Here is an 18,741-nt window from a genome sequence, read left to right on the forward strand (position 1 = left end):
GGGCGGTGTTTATTATTAATATTTATGATCATTTTGAGTATAACATGACAGACGTTCTTGAAAACCCCTTTTTTTTACATCCTTGCTGCATTATTCACTGCTGCAATATGTACTGTGTAATCGCTGACACTATTTCTCATACTTTGTCTGTTTAAGCTCTAGTTCACAAGATGGTAAAAATAATTCCTCCTACAGGTTTCTTGAAATTTTACACTTGGAATCCATTGTAGTGGACATGAAGGAAATCGAATAAAGAACGTGTTGGAACAAGTCTTTTTTTTAAGACTCGTTTCTACATTGGAGAAGAGTACCATATAAAGAAGGTATATATTTTCTCAGTGGAAAATAATCAGGTCTGAAGGAGTTAAAGCTCAGTTTTGCTTATCATAAACGGAGCATAGAAATCCGGTGAAATTACACAATCCCACTTCTGATATGCTGCAAACATGATGTATGATGGTGCAACCAGAAAAAAAAAAGACAAATAGGCTGTCTGTTCACTGTCCCACTGTCTCATGCCACATTGTTACGGAGCTGTGTGTGTAATTATAGTCGGCCAAATTTACCATCCCCATCACTCATGTTTAACCGACACGCTTGTAAATCGTGAAATGCGTTATGTTTTCTTGATAAAACAAAAATGAATTGTGCTTTTGTGCCGGAAGAGAGCGTGAAACGCATTTAGCACGGATTGAACAAATGCATCCGGTATGAATTCAGGGTAAGAATGTGTTGATATGTTCAATATGCTGAATATTCTGTCTTGGGTTTGAGCAATTCAAGATGGATGAATGTGTACTATATCTGAAATGGTCCTAAAAGATGACAGGTAAGAAAGTGAATATGTGTCACGTGGAACATGTGAGAACCTGGGTGCAGGTCAATTCTTTATTGACTCCAAAGATGAATTATATGCAGACAGATCCCAAAAAAAATCAGGCTATGGTCAGAATCAGGCTATGGACACAAAAACCAGGCAGGAACAGGGCAAGACAGACAAGGCTAAGACAGATTAAAAAAATAAATAAATACAGGATTACTAAACAGTACAGAGGCTCAGTAACGTCGCTGACACAAACAAACACATGGAACATATACTTTACAACGAGGACAACACACACACCACAAGGGTTTAAATAGATACATAAATTAAGAATGAAACTGAAAACAGGCAAGCTTAATGATGAAACATGTGGGAAATGACAAAAGAAACAAAAGAGCAGAAAGGGAAAAGAAGCGGAAGCGAAAGGAGCGCTACACCGCTACGGGCTACACAGCGCAAGGGGACGATTTGTGATAGTATTCATTGAAATGCATGTCATATATTCAGTAATCAAATTAAGGTTAATTATATTGTTTTACACCACATTAAAAGTAATAAATTTGATAAATGCCAAATTAATCACAGTATAATATGGTTTATTATGTCCTGCAGGAATATCAGTTCAGCAGATTAAACAGGTTTATTTATTTTTTATTTTTTTACTTTTTACACCTGCCCCTCAAAGGGTCTCTTCATTACCCTGTTCTCCATACCGTCTTATACCACCTCGCAACTTACAGGATTTAAAGGATCTGCTGCTAAAATGTTGGTGCCACATACCACAGGCACACCTTCAGGGATCTAGTGGAGTCCATGAAGGGTCAGGGCTGTTTTGGCAGCAAAAAGGGGGACCAACAGAATATTAGGCAGGTGGTCATAATGTTATGGCTGATTGGTGTATAGCTATAGCAATCTTAACTCACAGCCCTGCTCAAGCTGAATGTTTGAAGATCAGAGAAATGTTTTCCTTCACTTTACAATAATAGCTTGTGTTTAGCTAATAGCTTAGCATTAGCTGACTAGCTAGCGCCGAGCACAGCAACACAGTAAGGGACATCAGTAAGTAGGTCAGCGACAAAAAAACACAGAGGGATAAGATTAAAAAAAACATATATAGCGGAGAGAAAAGTTTCTGGGTATAGCAGTTTAAATAAATAAATAAATAAATAAATAAATAAATAAATAAATAAATAAATAAATAAATCTCTTTAAGTCAAACATATTATTGGTAGAATATGAACTGAATAATACATTATTTAATGTGGTGGTTTGAAAACATTGCACAGAAGCATGCTTCAAATTCCCCCTCAAGCAATAACTGGAAAACTTACAGGATGTAATAAAACAGACAAGTAATATTTTGCATTGGTGAGCAGCAGCTGAGTTCAAAAGTTCATATGCGCTTTAAAGGGACATGTATGTCATGGCAGTGAGGTGTTTTTTTTCTTCAGCTGTTCATTTTCTGTGACAGAATCATTGGAACACATGGTGGATACACACACACACACACTCACACACACACTCACACACACACACACACACACACACAAAATCTAAAATATAAGGTATTTTTTTTCACACATACTATGGATCTGAAAATATGACAGAATAAGCCTAGCCAAAAAATAAACCTACAGCAACTTTGCTGATTATAAATTTGGTGAAGTAGAAATTTCTGTAATATCCTTTAACATTATCGCATGTCCTCTCGAGCCCTTTTTAGTAATTATGGTCGAATACAGGTGGTGCGTTCACTGTGCCTGGATAAAAAGGGCTAGTTTGAATGCAGCCATTACACTGGGCTGTATTACAATAGGGAAGTCTAGAGAGCTCTAACAATGCATCGATCACAGAAAGAGGACAGAAGATTTCCATGAGCTAATGTCACTTCAAACAATTTCTATGCAGCTTCATATACCGAGATTATCTGTACAAACAACTGTTCCCAAGTACAAAGACTCATTGCCAAGGTCAGGAAGAAATCAGTCAACTTTTACTAAAAAGAAAGTGGTTTAAAGTAAAAAACAAAACAGAAATCAGCTGACATGAATTAGAAGCTGCTGAAAAGCAAATGTTAGTGACCCACAGAAAAGCGATCGCCGAGTAGCTGCCACGCAAGAAGGTACTATTTGCTCCAAAATCGGCAACGTCAAGCTTGACACACACAAAAAAAGCCTTCTGGAGGTTGTGTTTTACGGTCAGGTGAGTTTTTTTGGCCAGAATGAGTAGAAGTATGTTTAGAGGGAAATGGGTGAGTCATTCAGCACCTAATAATAAGCATGGTGTTTGTAGCATAATGCTGTGGGCTGTTGTGCTGCAAGTGGAACTGGAAAGTGATTGCTTTAAGATTCAATTACTCAAACCATCAACCAGAAAGATGAATCTTGAACACAGCTAGTTCTTCCAACTGGACAATGACCAAAAGCAGACTTTAAGCTGGCTAAATCCGGCTCAGAACAGCTGCTTGAATCACAAGGCTTTGTCTAAGAGGAAGATCATTTCTCTTCTCTTCTCTTCTCTTCTCTTCTCTTCTCTTCTCTTCTCTTCTCTTCTCTTCTCTTCTCTTCTCTACTCTCTCTCTCTCTCTCTCTCTCTCCCTCCCTCCCTCCGGTCTCATCCATAAATCTGAACTACAGCTATCACAACAATTAATCTAGCCCTCTCCCGTGTCTTGGCAGGGTTAATATGGCAGCTTTCTAAACACCAATAAGGGACACACTGGAGCAAGACACCACTGTCTACTAACTGCTGTTACCTATCCAGCCTAGAAATATGCTCTTAAACACATTGCAGGGATTTCCTGGCAATGTTCTGTTACAGTCAAAATGTTTGAAAGCTGTCCATGCAAGTGTGTCCATGAAGTATGGGACTGAACCAAACACAGGATCTTAATGTACTTCAATCAACATTTAACCTATCATAAATCAACTGAATATATATATGCTAGTTTGTGACAATGACCATCGACCACTGGTCATTGACCACTGCTTAGTACAAAAGCTCAGGTTTTCCTCATGCCTAATCTCCTCTATTGAGGCAGATGTTCAGATGACACTTTGATGGATTTGATCTAAAATGAATCATAACATTTTACACAAGCTTTTTAAGTCCATGCCAGCTTGAGTGCTGCACTCTCATTAAAGCAAATACTGAGAAACTCTAAATTTCATGTCATTTTTACTCAATGGTATAATAATAGTAGTAATAATAATAATAATAATAATTATTATTATTATTATTATTATGTATAATAATATTTTAAATTATATCATAATTATATATATATATATATATATATATATATGTATGATAACATAATTATTATAATAATTGTTATAGTAATAATAAATTGGAAATAAATTTGCAATGAAAATTGCTGCATTAATTCAGACAAGAATGCAAAACAGCATTTTTTCCTAGTGCTCTCACTAGGACCCTAACCTATAAATCTACATATATTTATACACACACAATTTTTAAAGAAAAAATAAATGCATCATACCTTTTATCTCCGAAGCCAGGAAACTTTACTCAATCTTGATTGACTAGTAGTAGCTTCAATGTAGCATCTCATATCATGGAAAAAGCCTGTGGACAAATGGTAAAAAAATAAATAAATAATTGATGCCCCTGGCTAATCACTGTCCACTCTAGTCCACAGCTTCGATCACTGGTGCTCAGCAGAGATATCAGTCATAGTTAAAATAAATCAAGTATGTCTTTTGCATACAAATCAAGTCACAGTTTAGTTACCAGTGGTTCATTTGAGCTTTACCTGGACAGTGATGACTTTTGTACTCGAGCATAACACTCTCTCTGAATCAGCATCAACAATCTCTTCACACATAGCCAAAAATATGCAACAAGAGTATAAGTAGCATAGCGTTGACATAACATGAATCAGTATAAAAATCTATGTTATTTTTTTTCCAAACAAGCACCCACCAGAAAGCACTGGTGATGAACAGAGTAGACACTAAATTCTGCCTTGTCTAACCAAAAGTAATGCACCTGTATCTAGTTATTCAGATTTCAAAACACACTGATATCTATTCCTTCTTGAATATACTCTGTGTGTATAGGCTGTTTGCTTCTGTGGTGTATATATTTCTTTTGCTTTATTTCTTTTCAGTCACATAACCTTACGATCGATTCCAGTCCATTGATGAATTTGGACGAGTTGTGTTCTTTTGTCTGTGTTTGCTGCTTAAAATTCCAATTTTTGGAACAGTCCCACTGAAACTCTTATTAAAAGTAAAGTTAGAGAAATCATCAGCTAACAATACCCTGAATGAATATAACTGAATAAATGTTCAGACTAAATAAACTAAATAAAAGTTCTGACTTTAAATATGAAAGCCCATCAGATGAAGAGGAAAAGGAATGAAGAGATGCCATTTTCACCAGATGTACCTTTAAGTTGAGTGTATAAATCACTACTATGAGCTAGCTAACCAGTTACTTGGTCATGGCTTCTTCGGGACCTATTTGCATTCATGGAACAAAAATGAATTATTTGGCCATATTGTTACTCAATATCAATTTCATGTAATATGGCACTCTTAATCAGCAGCATTATGATTATATGATATTCAGTATAACCATACTATTGCTTGTGATATTGGTTTCTTACAAGAATATTAAGTTTCTGCAATTCACTCAAGGGTATAATCGTGAGTCAAGTTTAAGGCTGTCTTAAACTGCCTAAACATGTCCACTAATTTTATTTTTTGCTATGCAGCTACACTGCAACAACAAATTCAAGGCTATTCCACCGACATCATGTGGATCACTAAGTTCTTACAACCACTAAACATTCAGAGTCTGAGAGAAACCAAAGAGGTATTAAACTAATGGTTAACAGGAGGAATAACACCTTTTAATTGACTTGACCATATTCCATAATGGTGAGCCACCCTTAAAGTGTCCAGAACCTGCAAATTAATCAAACGTTGCTTTTGTGGCCAAGAATGATGGGAAGAAACAAAGATTGCATTTGTGCAGGAAAAGCTTGTTTAGAAAAATGCCCACCTATGCAGCCAGCAAAAATTGGAGTGAGGCAGATCCAAGACATGGGATCAGATTGCAAACTCCATTTTGCCTTCAGCTTCTGGAGAGTCTTTTAGACATTATCCGTTTGTCATGAGGATTCAGTCCAGTGAGCAGTATGTGTGCTACATTTAGAAAATAGCATTTGAAAGATGCCCTTACCCAAAGCAACTTTCAGGAGTCCTTTGTAGTCTCCATTAAAAAACATATCATGCTAGCACAAATAAGGTCAAGGTCTAAGAATACTATCGAGCTAAATCCCTGGTAGTGTTAGTGTTAGTGCAACAATTCAGTAAAGGAAAGGGAAAAAAAGTAAGTTCAAGGAGATTTTAGTTCTAATTTAAGAACTTAGAAAAGAACCCGTCTTGAGTGTGTTTGTAAAGACAGCCAGTCACAGTTTGGACAGCCAGAGGAGGTTAATTTTCAGCCTTGATGCTTGCCTTGTATCTTGAGGGATAGAGGGTTGAGCTGTACTAGAAGCTTGAAGAAAAGGCAGTGTAGAAGAGAGTTTGATAAGTGCCTACAGAGAGATGGGGGCCAGTCTGTTTAGTCAAGCATGTTTTAAATCTGATTCAGACAGCTACCGGAAGCCAGAGGAGGGAACTCAGTAATCTGCCAGACATGCAGAGATACGATTTGAAACATGAGTTTCTGAGGGAGGAAAGGAGATAATGAGTTGAGTGTCATCAGCATACCAGTGGTACGAAAAGCCATGTGAGGATATTATCTCCATGAGAAAACGAGTAAGGAGGGAGATAGAGAAGGCCGAGTGCTGACATTTATGACATGAGCCGAGTATATGCACAAAGTTCTAGCAAAAAAAAACTTTTCAAAGTCCTCTAAAAGTCACGCAGTGCATTAACCCAGTCACTAGCAGCTGGCACGGCCTCATTCCCTCCAAGCAAGTCCCATCTTCTGTTTTTTTTGTCCCTCAAGTCATTTTTCATGTCCCCTTTGTCTTCTCTGGCCATTCTCACACCTCATTTTTATACAATTCAGCTTGCCAGTGTTCACAGAGAGTATTTTATTCACATGAATTGAGAGGTACAAACCAGAATAGTGTCCTTGCTTGCCAACCTGCCACATTTTGGATCATTCACTGATAAAATACTTTCACCTAAACTGACCATGGGCAACCTAGCATCAGAAAGGGTCTTGTCTTGAACTGTGTGGCAGGGAAAACGTTCTATCAAGAGGATAAAGAGGTTTTGATAGTGCTTTAAAAACCACATCTGTCCGCTATTCCTTGAACTAAATAATTGACACCATCTGTACATAATTAGCTCAACTTGTTTATTGCTTATATGCAGTATTGCTTAGTTTTACTTGGTTCACTACTTTTCCAGCGTTGGTATTCAGAACATGAATGCATTTGTCATCATTATTCATGATTTTGCCTTTGTGTCTTGTGCATTGTCATCAACTTGTGCCCTCATGTATATTTACCTTCATATTTATTTTTTTTCAATAAAGTAAATGTCTAAGTGTGAGAATACCATCTCTGAATTTTTGCCTAATCAAATCAACCGGATTGGACTGGCACCTAAGAGGCAACAAAAATCTGCTTTCATTTAATGACATTAATGCATCGTGAATTGTTTCAAGAACAGCACTAGAATAATTCGGTTTCTGTCGAGTTTTGAATTGAATTAAATTCTATCAAACAGAAAGCAATAATGTATAATGTCACGTCAACTTCTAATGCTTTTTGGAGGTTCTGTAACCCAAATATTTGGTAACAGTTATATCAGCAGTGGAAGAGGGAACACTGGTTTTCAAAGACACTATATTTTTAATATTAATGGCATGTTCTCCGTGGACAGCACAGTGGCTTAGTGGTTAGCTCTGTTGCCTCACAGCTAGAAGGTCCTGGGTTTGAATTCGAACTGACTGAAGCATTTCTGTGTGGAGTTTGCATGTTCTCCCTGTGGGTGTACTCTGGTTTCCTCCCACAGTCCAAAAGCATGTACTTTAGGTTGATTGGTAATTCTAACTTCCCCATTGGAGTGAGTGTGTGTGGTTGTCTGTCTATATGTGTGGCCCTGTGATGGACTTGTGACCTGTCCAGGGTGTACCCCAGCCTTTTGCCCCATGCGTGTTGGGATAGGCTCCAGCAAATTCCCTGTGACCCTAATTAGGAATAATGGATGGATGGGGTATGTTGTCCTAAGAAAGTATTAGGCTTTTCTATTAATCTTGATGTTTTACTGTAGACAAGATTAATATTTTCTTGTGTAATCGAAAAAAATACAGATATATTGTTGGTCTTCATCAAAAATCAATTGTCAAATAAAATTATTAAGCAGGAAGTGAAAAAGTCAGTGATGAAGGCCTTTTGATACCTTCTGAGCATGGTGCTGTTCCTCTCAACATGACTGAGCAAACAGACAACAAGCAAATAACACACAAAAGGTTTCAGTTTTAAAGTATATAATGTTTGGAATTTAGCCGGCTGCTGAGAGAAGAACATTTCCAGCATTTGGCAGATGCACTTATCCAGAGCAACTTACATTTATCTCTTTCATACAGCTGAGCAACTGAGGATTAAGGGTCATGCTCAAAGGCCAGCAGTGGCAGCTTGGTGGACCTAGGGTTCAAACTCACAACCTTCTGATCCGTAGAGCAACACCTTAACCACTAAGCTATGTGTGGGCTGTGCTGTATTGCTCTGATGAAGCTGAAGCATAGCCGCATGTAATACACATTAAATGAGAAGTCGGTTCTGATTCCCATGCCGAAATATGATGTATAAATATTACACAAAACACAATATGACCCAAATGCTTGTGAACACCTTACCATCACACCCATACATGGGCTTTTATTCTGGTCAAGCTAGAGCCACACCTGATTCCTGGACTTTCAGGTATGGCTTCTGCTTGGTTGGAATAAAAACCTGCACCAACACCAGCCCTTTAATGATAATACCGGACATCACTGGTGTAGGATGTCCCTTCACTATAACTAAGAGGCCTAAGCTTGTTCCAGCATGGCAATGCAAGTCAACTCCATGAACACACAGTTAGCTAAGGATAGTGAAAGAACTTGTGTGACCTCTGGCACAGAACCCTTTCCTTAACCCCAATAAACAGCAATGGGATGAACAGTAAAGCAGATCGTAGCCCAGACCTCCTCATCGGACATCAGTGGAAGGGAAAGCCTTTCCAGAATAGTTGATATTATTAAAGGGAGGACTAAATCTTGTGATATGTTTCCCGCAAACAAACAAAAAACTCAAATCAAAGCACCTTTTCTAGTGAAAATAGATTTCATCCTGACTCCCCTTCGTTTTGATGATGATGTGATGGCTCAAATCCATCACAGACATTTTACAGTTCATGTGATAGAAACAAAGTAAACTGATTACAAATATGCTACAACAATTAGAGATCCAACAAGGTCACAGCTATCAAAATCCAACATTTTGCTCAAAATTAGATCACCAGAAATCAGCCACAGAGGCATGTAACAGGCTTCTTAGACCTTCACATATTTATTACAGTAGTATGATACGATTTGAGATGTAGCACAAACAGGTACGATATATCATTATCTTATATCTTCTGTCATCATTGTGCACATCAGTGTGACTGTCACATGTACTAACTGTGACCTCAGTGCAAGATTAAAGTACAGCATGTATAATTCTATTAGTGGCAAGATAACCAGTGTATACTAGTTTGATAGTTAAAGCACCAACGGTATCAACATGCTGCTAGTACAGGTCTCAGAAGTAATAGATAGATAGATAGATAGATAGATAGATAGATAGATAGATAGATAGATAGATAGATAGATAGATAGATAGATAGATAGATAGATAGATAGATAGATAGATAGATAGATAGATAGATAGATAGATAGATAGATAGATAGATAGATAGATGTCTGTGTTTTGATTATGACAATCTAAATCTAAAGGTGAAGTGAATAACACTGATTATCTCCTCATCATGGTACCTGTTAGTGGGTGGGATATATTAGGTGGCAAGTGAACATTTTGTCCTCAAAGTTGATGTGTTAGAAGCAGGAAAAATGGACAAGCGTAAGGATTTGAGTGAGTTTGACGAAGGACCAAATTGTGATGTCCAGACCACTGGATCAGAGCATCTCCAAAACTGCAGCTCTTGTGGGGTGTTCCCGGTCTGCAGTGGTCAGTATCTATTAAAAGTGGTCCAAGGAAGGAACAGTGATGAACCGGCGACAGGGTCATGGACGGCCAAGGCTCATTGATGCACGTGGGGAGAGAAGGCTGAAGAAGTTAATGCTGGTTCTGATAGAAAGGTGTCAGAATACACAGTGCATGACGGGTCAGGGCTGTTTTGGCAGCAAAAGGAGGACTAACAGAATATTAGGCAGGTGGTCATAATGTTATGCCTGATTGGTGTATGTAACTGTTCTGAAACTTGTGGGTTTTTGTTAAGCTGTACTGGAAAATCCAGGGGCAAAATTCTAAATTTCTCACCAATTTAAGCCGAACACCTCTTCTCTAAATTTCTGTGAGTTCCTATTAAATGATTCTCAAAGTTACACAAAACAGCTTCATATTATATTTTTTCCACCCTTTTCCGACTCCTTCCACTGTAGCTTTAATTAACAAGAACATTATACCTAATGTTAGCACCACCAGTACTACTAAGGTTCGTTTCTGCATTACAGTTAGCACTTTTGTGGTACATTTGTGTACATAAATGAGTGTTTATGCAGATTTTTTAGTGCAGTAGTCATCAAACCAGCTAAGCTAAACTATCTGAGGTGCCAGAACACTGAAAAAAAGGTTTAAGTGGTCAGTCAGATTTAAGAGAAAAATTTACATATAGTATTATATTTGTTTCTCAACAAAACACGATTTCACGGTTTATAATAAACTAAATTCGAATGTATAGATTGAATGATGAAGAGTAATCGTGATCAGTTCACTTAGTATTAATGTAAACACACGTATAATGTAGCGTTAAATTCAGCCATTTAAATGGTAGAATGGTGTTCGATTTTCAGCTTGGTTTTATTCATGGGTTTGAAAACCCACAATCAAATCATGTTGAATACTTCAAAATAATTGTCTCAGTGTCACTCGATTCAATCACCTAGGACTGATATGCGCATTAAATTAAGTAAAAACAACGAACTTTTTCCCAGTGGAGTTAAATACTGAAATTATTGTAAGGGAATTTATTGGGTCTTGACTTCCACAAGTAAGAAATTGTGGAAAGGAAAGGCTACATCTGAATATATCCTTGTGAAAAGAGCCACAATGTCACGACGTGCAAGGACATCAGGACTGACAAAGTCACGAGGGTACACGCTTTTATTCTAATTTGGTCAGGCAGATGTGAAGTTTTGCAGGACAAAAGAGTGATAATACATTTCAAATAATGGTAATTACGAGTCCATTAAAAATCTCGATTGAAAGCATTCAGCTACAATAAGGTACCCTGGATTAACTCTATTGTACACCAGAAGCAATTCCGCACACACATTCTCACATTCTCACGTGCGGAACGTTTATTTCTGTTTCCATTCACATGTCGGTCGTTTTTTACAATATGAATTGGTCACAGAGTTTATTTATCTCAATTTTGAATTTTTGATGTAAATCGCCTAATCTTACAACCTGTGGGATAGAAATTTCATAAAATTTGTATTTTAACTGCTGGCAGAGTGGAAGATCTGCTCCACAGTAGAGCTACAGGCTGATATATTGAGCTGACATTCAGGAAATATGAAAGCATTAGTTCAATGCGTTCAATATTTCTGTTTCATTATTTCTCTATATTGCATCTGTCAAACACGTAAACACGTGAGTCATCAGCAGAAGAACAGTTCAATTGCAGCCAGGAGTTTGGTTTTTTTAGTTGTTTCCTGATATTTAAACCTAAAAGTATAGAGTTCTGCCAGCGTGGCCATATCTAACAGTGTTTTAGCCTTGAGGAGGCCCTTCTCTCCATCTGCATCACTCAGCTACATCAAACGCAGTTGTTGTACTTCACTATTCCCAACACATCTAGAAAAAAGCAACACCAGATCCCCCAGCCAGAGGCCAGACAGCTGGGAAGATGTGGAGCTGAATGTATACGATGCTGTACACTGAGAGCACAGTGGGAGAAATTACAGAAGATGAACTGCAAATTATACTACCAAAAAATAAATAAATAAATTCAGCATGCTCAGAATGCATTTAACATGATTACCGGGGAAATGTTCCCTATCTGTCTTACAAATTCCAAACAACCTCAAAGAGGGCTAATCCTGTTCAATTGAAGATGTTGGGGCGGTATAGTCTATCCATTAAACAATCAGGAACTACCTTTGTGTGTGTGTGTGTGTGTGTGTTAGTCAGTATGTTAGATGAACAATCTACATATGAGAGGTTTTAATTTGTTCAACATCCATTAATCATTTACACTTCACTCTCACCCGTTCCACAGATGAGCTCTTTATTTATTTATTTAATTATTTATTATTTTTTTTAATACTCTGTCTGCATTTACGGTCTCTTCATCCTGCTCCATCAGCTTCCCTTCTCGCTCCACTGCTCTGTTTTCACAAGCAAACAGATTTTTGTTCACATTTGATGAAACAGACTATCCAGTATGTGGTGTCTCTGTCTGGCCATCGCTTTGTGCTCATTCAATCCAGGCAGGCGTAAAAATGATATTTTTAGGTCATTTGTGGCTTTGTGGAACTGAGAGAAACAGTCATTACAAATTAGTATTAAGAAGAGAGTCTGCGACTGATTTCTGTCTAGCCCAGACTGTAGATATATGCAGCCAATCAATGTCTGGTCATTATCATGTGATTAGACGGAGTGAAATGCCCCCTAGAGCTTCATCATGATTGCAGTAGCAGCCTTTATCTAAGTCTGTGTGTGTGTGTATGTGTGTGTGGTCATCACTCACACACGATATAACACACAGCCCAGCCCTTACACTTCGATGTATTGATCAGTATTAGATTTTAGCTCTCTCATCTGACACCGCAACCAGCGATCACTGAATACATCAATATTTTTAAACATCCATGTCATTTCACTGCGTCTTTTTACTCTGAAAGGTGACAGCTCTGACATCCGACTACAAGGCAAGTGACAGGATGGTAATAAAGTCTCTAATCAGTGTGGTCTGCACACAGGTCCTGTATTTATATACTTATAATACTGCTTTCTCCTGCTCTTGCCCTTTTTTTGAAGCCTGTTAATATCCTCACTTGGCCAAAACAACAGAATTTTAGCTTGTTTTTTTGTTTTGTTTTGTTTTTCACATTTTATCATGTACTTTACATAACTTCATAGCTAAAGTTATAATGAAAGCAATAGTGGGCTGCATGACTTTTTTTTTTTTCCTTTTTATAGTGAGCTTCTTGCATTCATGTATGAATAACACAATTTCATAGATGTGACTAGAAACTAGAAGTCGATACTTATTCTAGCTGCTGGCTAGATTACTTTTATCCGTAAGATATTCACATAATTCTGACAGAGATTATCTGATTCGAAGCTCAATGCTCAAATGATCACAAAAAAAGTGCATCTGTGGAGTTTTTTGTATATCAATGCAAATCAATGTAAATATCATAGAAACATCCAGCGGCAGTGGATTTGTGATGCGAGCATAGATTTTGGAAAGGATTTTGCACTGTGGCCTGAAGAATATGAAATATTCACTTAAATTTTGTCAACGAAAATAAATACGAGATAGATAAACTTCAGGCATAACATTATAACCATGGAGGCCAAGTCAACACCTCAACACCTCGTGCCTGCATAATGGAAAAAGCATATTATTCTGTTGAAAGAGGCCACGGCCATCAGGGAATACCGTTACCATGAGAGGGTGTACATGGTCTGTAACAATGCTTAGGTAGGTGGTATGTGTCAAAGTAACATTCACATGGATGGCAGGATCCAAGGTTTCCCAGCAGAACATTGCCCCAAACATGACACTGCCTCCGCCGGCTTGCCTTCTATCCATAGTGCATCCTGGTGCCATGTGTTCCCCAGGTAAGTGACGCACACACACCCAGCCATCCACGTGATATAAAAGAAAACGGGATTCATCAGACCAGACTATTGCTCTGTAGTCCAGTTCTGATGCTCACGTGCCCATTGTTTGAGCTTTCAGCGGTGCACAGGGGTCAGCACAGGCACCCTGACTGGTCTGCGGCTATGCAGCCCCGTACCCCGTATGCACTGTGTATTCTGACACCTTTCTATCAGAACCAGCCTTAACTTCTTCAGCAATTTGAGCAACAGTAGCTCGTCTGTCGGATCGGATCACACGGGCCAGCCTTCGCTCCCGCACATGCATCAATGCGCCTTGGCCGTCCATGACCCTGTCTCCGGTTCACCACTGTTCCTTCCTTGGGTCACTTTTGATAGATACTGACCACTGCAGACCGGGAACATCTCACAAGAGCTGCAGTTTTGGAGATGCTCTGATCCAGTCGTCTAGACATCACAATTTGGTCCTTGTCAGATTCACTTTGGCCTTTGTTCTCTTGCTGCCTAATATATCCCACCCAATAACAGGTGCCATTATGAGGAGATAATCAGTCTTATTCACTTCACCTGGCACTGCTCAGGATGTGATACCTTTGTGTGTGTGTGTGTGTGTGTGTGTGTGTGTATATATATATATATATATATATATATATATATATATATATATATATATACAACAGATATTCTGTATAATTATAATTATGACATATGACATACAGCATAATAGTAATAATGGTTTCCATAGAAACAGCTCACAGTACTCCACATATTCTAAAACTAATAATAAAAAAGGAAAGAAAAAAAATGTGGCTAACAAAGAAATCTTATAATTGTTGATGTGGTGAAGTTTTTTGTTACGACATGTTTATTTGACATTTATAGAAGGCGCCCCGTTTGTCAACAGTCACAGGGCTTTGTACATTTTCACAAAGGAGGTGGGCTTTATTTTTCTTATTTGGGAGAAAGAGGGAGAGAAGGAGAAGTGTTGAGGGATCTGTTTATCATTGTTATAATGTAAGTGTTAATAATAACTACCTTGTTTAAGGGATGCTCTACAACATTACATCTAAGTATAAAACACTGAATGTGACACTCATTAATAACTCATTGTGTCACTCATTAATAACTTAAACATTGTAATTGCTGCCGATTTCTTGTCATATTAGAGCTTTGCCCCCTGCTTTTAACTGCTCTTAATCCTGCTTTTAACCCTGGGTAGAGAAACGTTACCCCCAAACTGTGGCATGAAATGTGTACAGTGTGAAACAATGCAGTGTTAAAATGTTAAGGCTTGATGCTTAGCCACAGACAATTAATCAGAAATCGGAGGTTTTATGTGGTTACATTTTTTTCTCACGCATAAAAAAGCATGAAACAAGCCGGATTTTAAAGCGGCCACGTGATGGATATGGACCCAGTCATGGTTGTTGACACTGCAAGTATGCAAATAAGACCCAGGGTTTTAATGTACAGTGTGAAACATCAGATAACGAATAACCAGGATTAATTGTTATCTCCGGTAAAGCATGAGAAGTTTGAAACGTCAGACTTTATAAATAATTGGCCTTGTATATTATCTTTAGATACGGATATTATGTAATATACCGCTTATGTAATTTTTTAGCAGCTTACCTTTTAAGACGTGAAATTGAATTTACATAATGTTTCACTCTGAGATGGACAATTATGCAAATAGTAGTGCTTTCCAAGGGCAGAGAACACTGACAGGAAGTGACAAGGAAAAAAAGAATGCATTTTGATAGCAGTGGACCTTATTGATTGACTGATTGATTGATTGATTGATTGACTATTATAGAGTTTCTCCATTATAATTAACTCAACCTCAATCAATGACTTCAGCACATTTTCCCACTTGTATACCTGCAGACAAAGTGCTGGTACAATAAATAATAAATAAATAATTTATGAAAAGAATGATCCTTTAGACAAGAATCTAGAGAAGATTATTGCAGCTTAGTGATCCCAATTTTTCACTTAATGTGGATGCTATTTTATGAGCTTCTAATAAAATATGCAATTACTATATAACCAGTGATGAAGTGCAAGCGCGAAGATGAGACGAAGCTGATTAGTGCTTCTTGTTTTGTAAAGGTGTTTAATATTCATGAAATGCTGTATGGCTGTATGATTTATAACAAGATGAATATTTATAAGCTGTCGAAAAGACTGGAGATTTTAACCTGCCTTAAAGGACTGCGTAGTGAATTCATACAGAGACCAGAAGTGTCATAAGTGTACCAGGAATATCAGGAATTATACCATATAAAGACCAGTGCAGTTCTAACAGGGCACTATATTATATTTTTTTATTCGATTTTTTATACTATATTATATGTTATACAGCATCTTTCAGTATAATTGATAAGACACGCAGGTAGTTTCTTTCTTGAAACTGCTTCACAATTGTTTCTTATGGGTAAAATAATTCCACTCACAAGGTCATGATCTTTCTTGTGGTGCATTTGGAATACAGTAAAAATCAGCATTGGCTGAATACCTCCCTTAGGTTCCCATTTTCAGTTGATTAAATCATTCAGCACCCAGTAATCGAAACTTAATGGCATGTTGTTTAAGAATCCCTTCAGAGTCTTTGCAGAATAAACAACAACAACAACAACAAACTTTGTGCATTAGATTATAACAAAACAGAACATACAGGGATTTTTTTTTTTATTGTGCTATCTCAGAGTCACCTTCCTCTCTCTAGCCCTGAATGTGTTATTGTCCATTACCCAATATAAACTCCCACATCTCACTGCTGATTTTGTAAGACTAGATTGACTCAGTGAGGGAAGTGTGTTTGAATGCAGCACTGTGTGCACTGTATTAGCCATAGGTTTGCAGTATTATAGTCTCCGCCTCAGACGCCACGCCCACAAACCGTTTATTATTAGAGAAATCATCATCTGATTAGATTCTACAGCATTTCAGCGAGGCATGTATTACGTGTTTTTATCGATCCGCCTGGAAAGAAAGCCTTTGTGTGATGCTTTATACATCCCTCATGGAAGAAGGAAGCTATCGTGTTCATAAAGCACTCATGAGGACCACCTAAAAAATGGATATTTCATGGTCTAGACTCATTCATTTTCACAGTTGTCTTAAATTAATGATCTGTGGTTGTAGGGACATGGAGTTTACATTTTCACAGCCTTAAACATGAAAAAAACGAACTGTGGTTAGTTGCTTTACATGTCAGTCACACCCTTTTTTGGCAGTCCTTGGTCAATAAAAGCTGCTCTGGAGTCCAGACCTTCTGCTGTCAGTCTGAAGGTCTGGCTACACGAGACTATTAATGTCATAGCCATCTTGTTTTATGTATGTTAGCAGTCACCAGTCAATTCTGCTTAAGTGCAGTGGATCAGTAGTGTTTTATTTATTTATTTATAGTAAACATAATAAACACCCAATTATTTTCAGAGCTGTGATATTTATTGAGTTTGTATACTTATTATCCTATTGAACTGCGATAATAAGTACAACTGAAAGGGTTTTAATCCACTACAATACAATGTCAACTAGCATCTAATAAGTGCCGTTGGTGGAAAGTGCAGAAAAAATAAATAAAACAAAAGACACCACAACTTCTTATGGCTCCAGTGGAAAGCTCAAGTATGATTGTTTAAAAAAGGAGATGAATTATTTGAATAGTTAGATTATATTGGGGGTCATGGAGTTACATTTAATGAGGTCCCTGGCTGTGAAAAGTTGGAGAATTTCTGCTTTAGAGGTCCAAACTGTGGTAGTGGCAACCCACTCAAGAGAGTATGTCAATGCAGCAAACACAAACAACACCAATGAAAAAAAAAAGTCTAATTAAGAGTAACATAAATAAAGTTTGCTTCATTTTTTCATAAAAATGTACATAATATATATATATATATATATATATATATATATATATATATATATATATATATATATATATATATATATATTATAAATAACTGTATCTATATAATTCTTTATTTTTCCTTTTAATTGCTCAGAATAGTAGTAAGTATTATATAGTGTTATCAGCCTTCATTCTACATTCTTCACAGAACGCTACACTGAGTTGAGGCAAATTAGATGACGAGCTCCCCTGAGCCTCACTGAGCTGCACACCACCAGTCAATCTGCTGCTCTGTGCTGGCAGGCCTAATGACCAGCTCAGCTTTCCATCTAGCTGTGTAGGATTTTGGTTTACTATCAGCCTATGCCATAACCTTGATCTGAAGAGGCAATTTGAATTCAGCGCATAAACTTGCAGGAAGGAAGGAACGAAGAAAGCCAAAGCCAGCTGCTAGGGACTGATAAAGCTTTTTGAATTCCGCCTTTGTCCAGAATACAGCGGCTCAGGTGGATATGGCAGGGTGAGTTACTCACACCTACGTTACACCACGGCTATACTACCATGCACTCGTGCTCATGCGCATTCATTATCGTGTGTCGTTGAATGGAAAACAGAAATTACTGAATTAACAGGACTAGCAAGAAAAGGAAAGGACTGGCATTGCTGAATGGTGCAATCACCGAATTGCTCTGGCATCATCAGCACATGGACACACGAATGCTTTTCTGTACCACACACTGCACAGACATTTCGTTTCTCATTTTCTCACACAACAACAACAACCACACATTGTTATGTGTCACTTCTGACACCCGGGGGACAGTGCAATCACCATCTATGTTGTTGTTGTTTTTTTTTTGTACACTAATGCAATTCTGTAAAGGGCTGCAAAGCCAGAACATCTTGAAAGTTTGTCCTGTAAAGATTGCATTTCCCTTAACATCAATCAACACCTGGGAATAAATATTTATTGGCAAATACGTAACAAGTTAGTAGCACTCAACATTTTTATAT

General features: G+C 37.6%; 1 protein-coding gene across 1 annotated transcript in view; it reads right to left on the reverse strand.

The window, feature by feature from the left end:
- The window catches only part of grik4 (glutamate receptor, ionotropic, kainate 4), a 403,962-nt gene that overhangs the window by 279,237 nt on the left and 105,984 nt on the right, over positions 1-18,741 (reverse strand). The window contains exon 2 of the mRNA XM_058414559.1: positions 4,326-4,411. The gene's annotated coding sequence lies outside the window, so the exon portion shown is untranslated. The remainder of the gene's footprint in view (positions 1-4,325; positions 4,412-18,741) is intronic.

This window comes from Hemibagrus wyckioides, linkage group LG17, assembly GCF_019097595.1.
Source record: "Hemibagrus wyckioides isolate EC202008001 linkage group LG17, SWU_Hwy_1.0, whole genome shotgun sequence".
NCBI lineage: Eukaryota > Metazoa > Chordata > Actinopteri > Siluriformes > Bagridae > Hemibagrus > Hemibagrus wyckioides.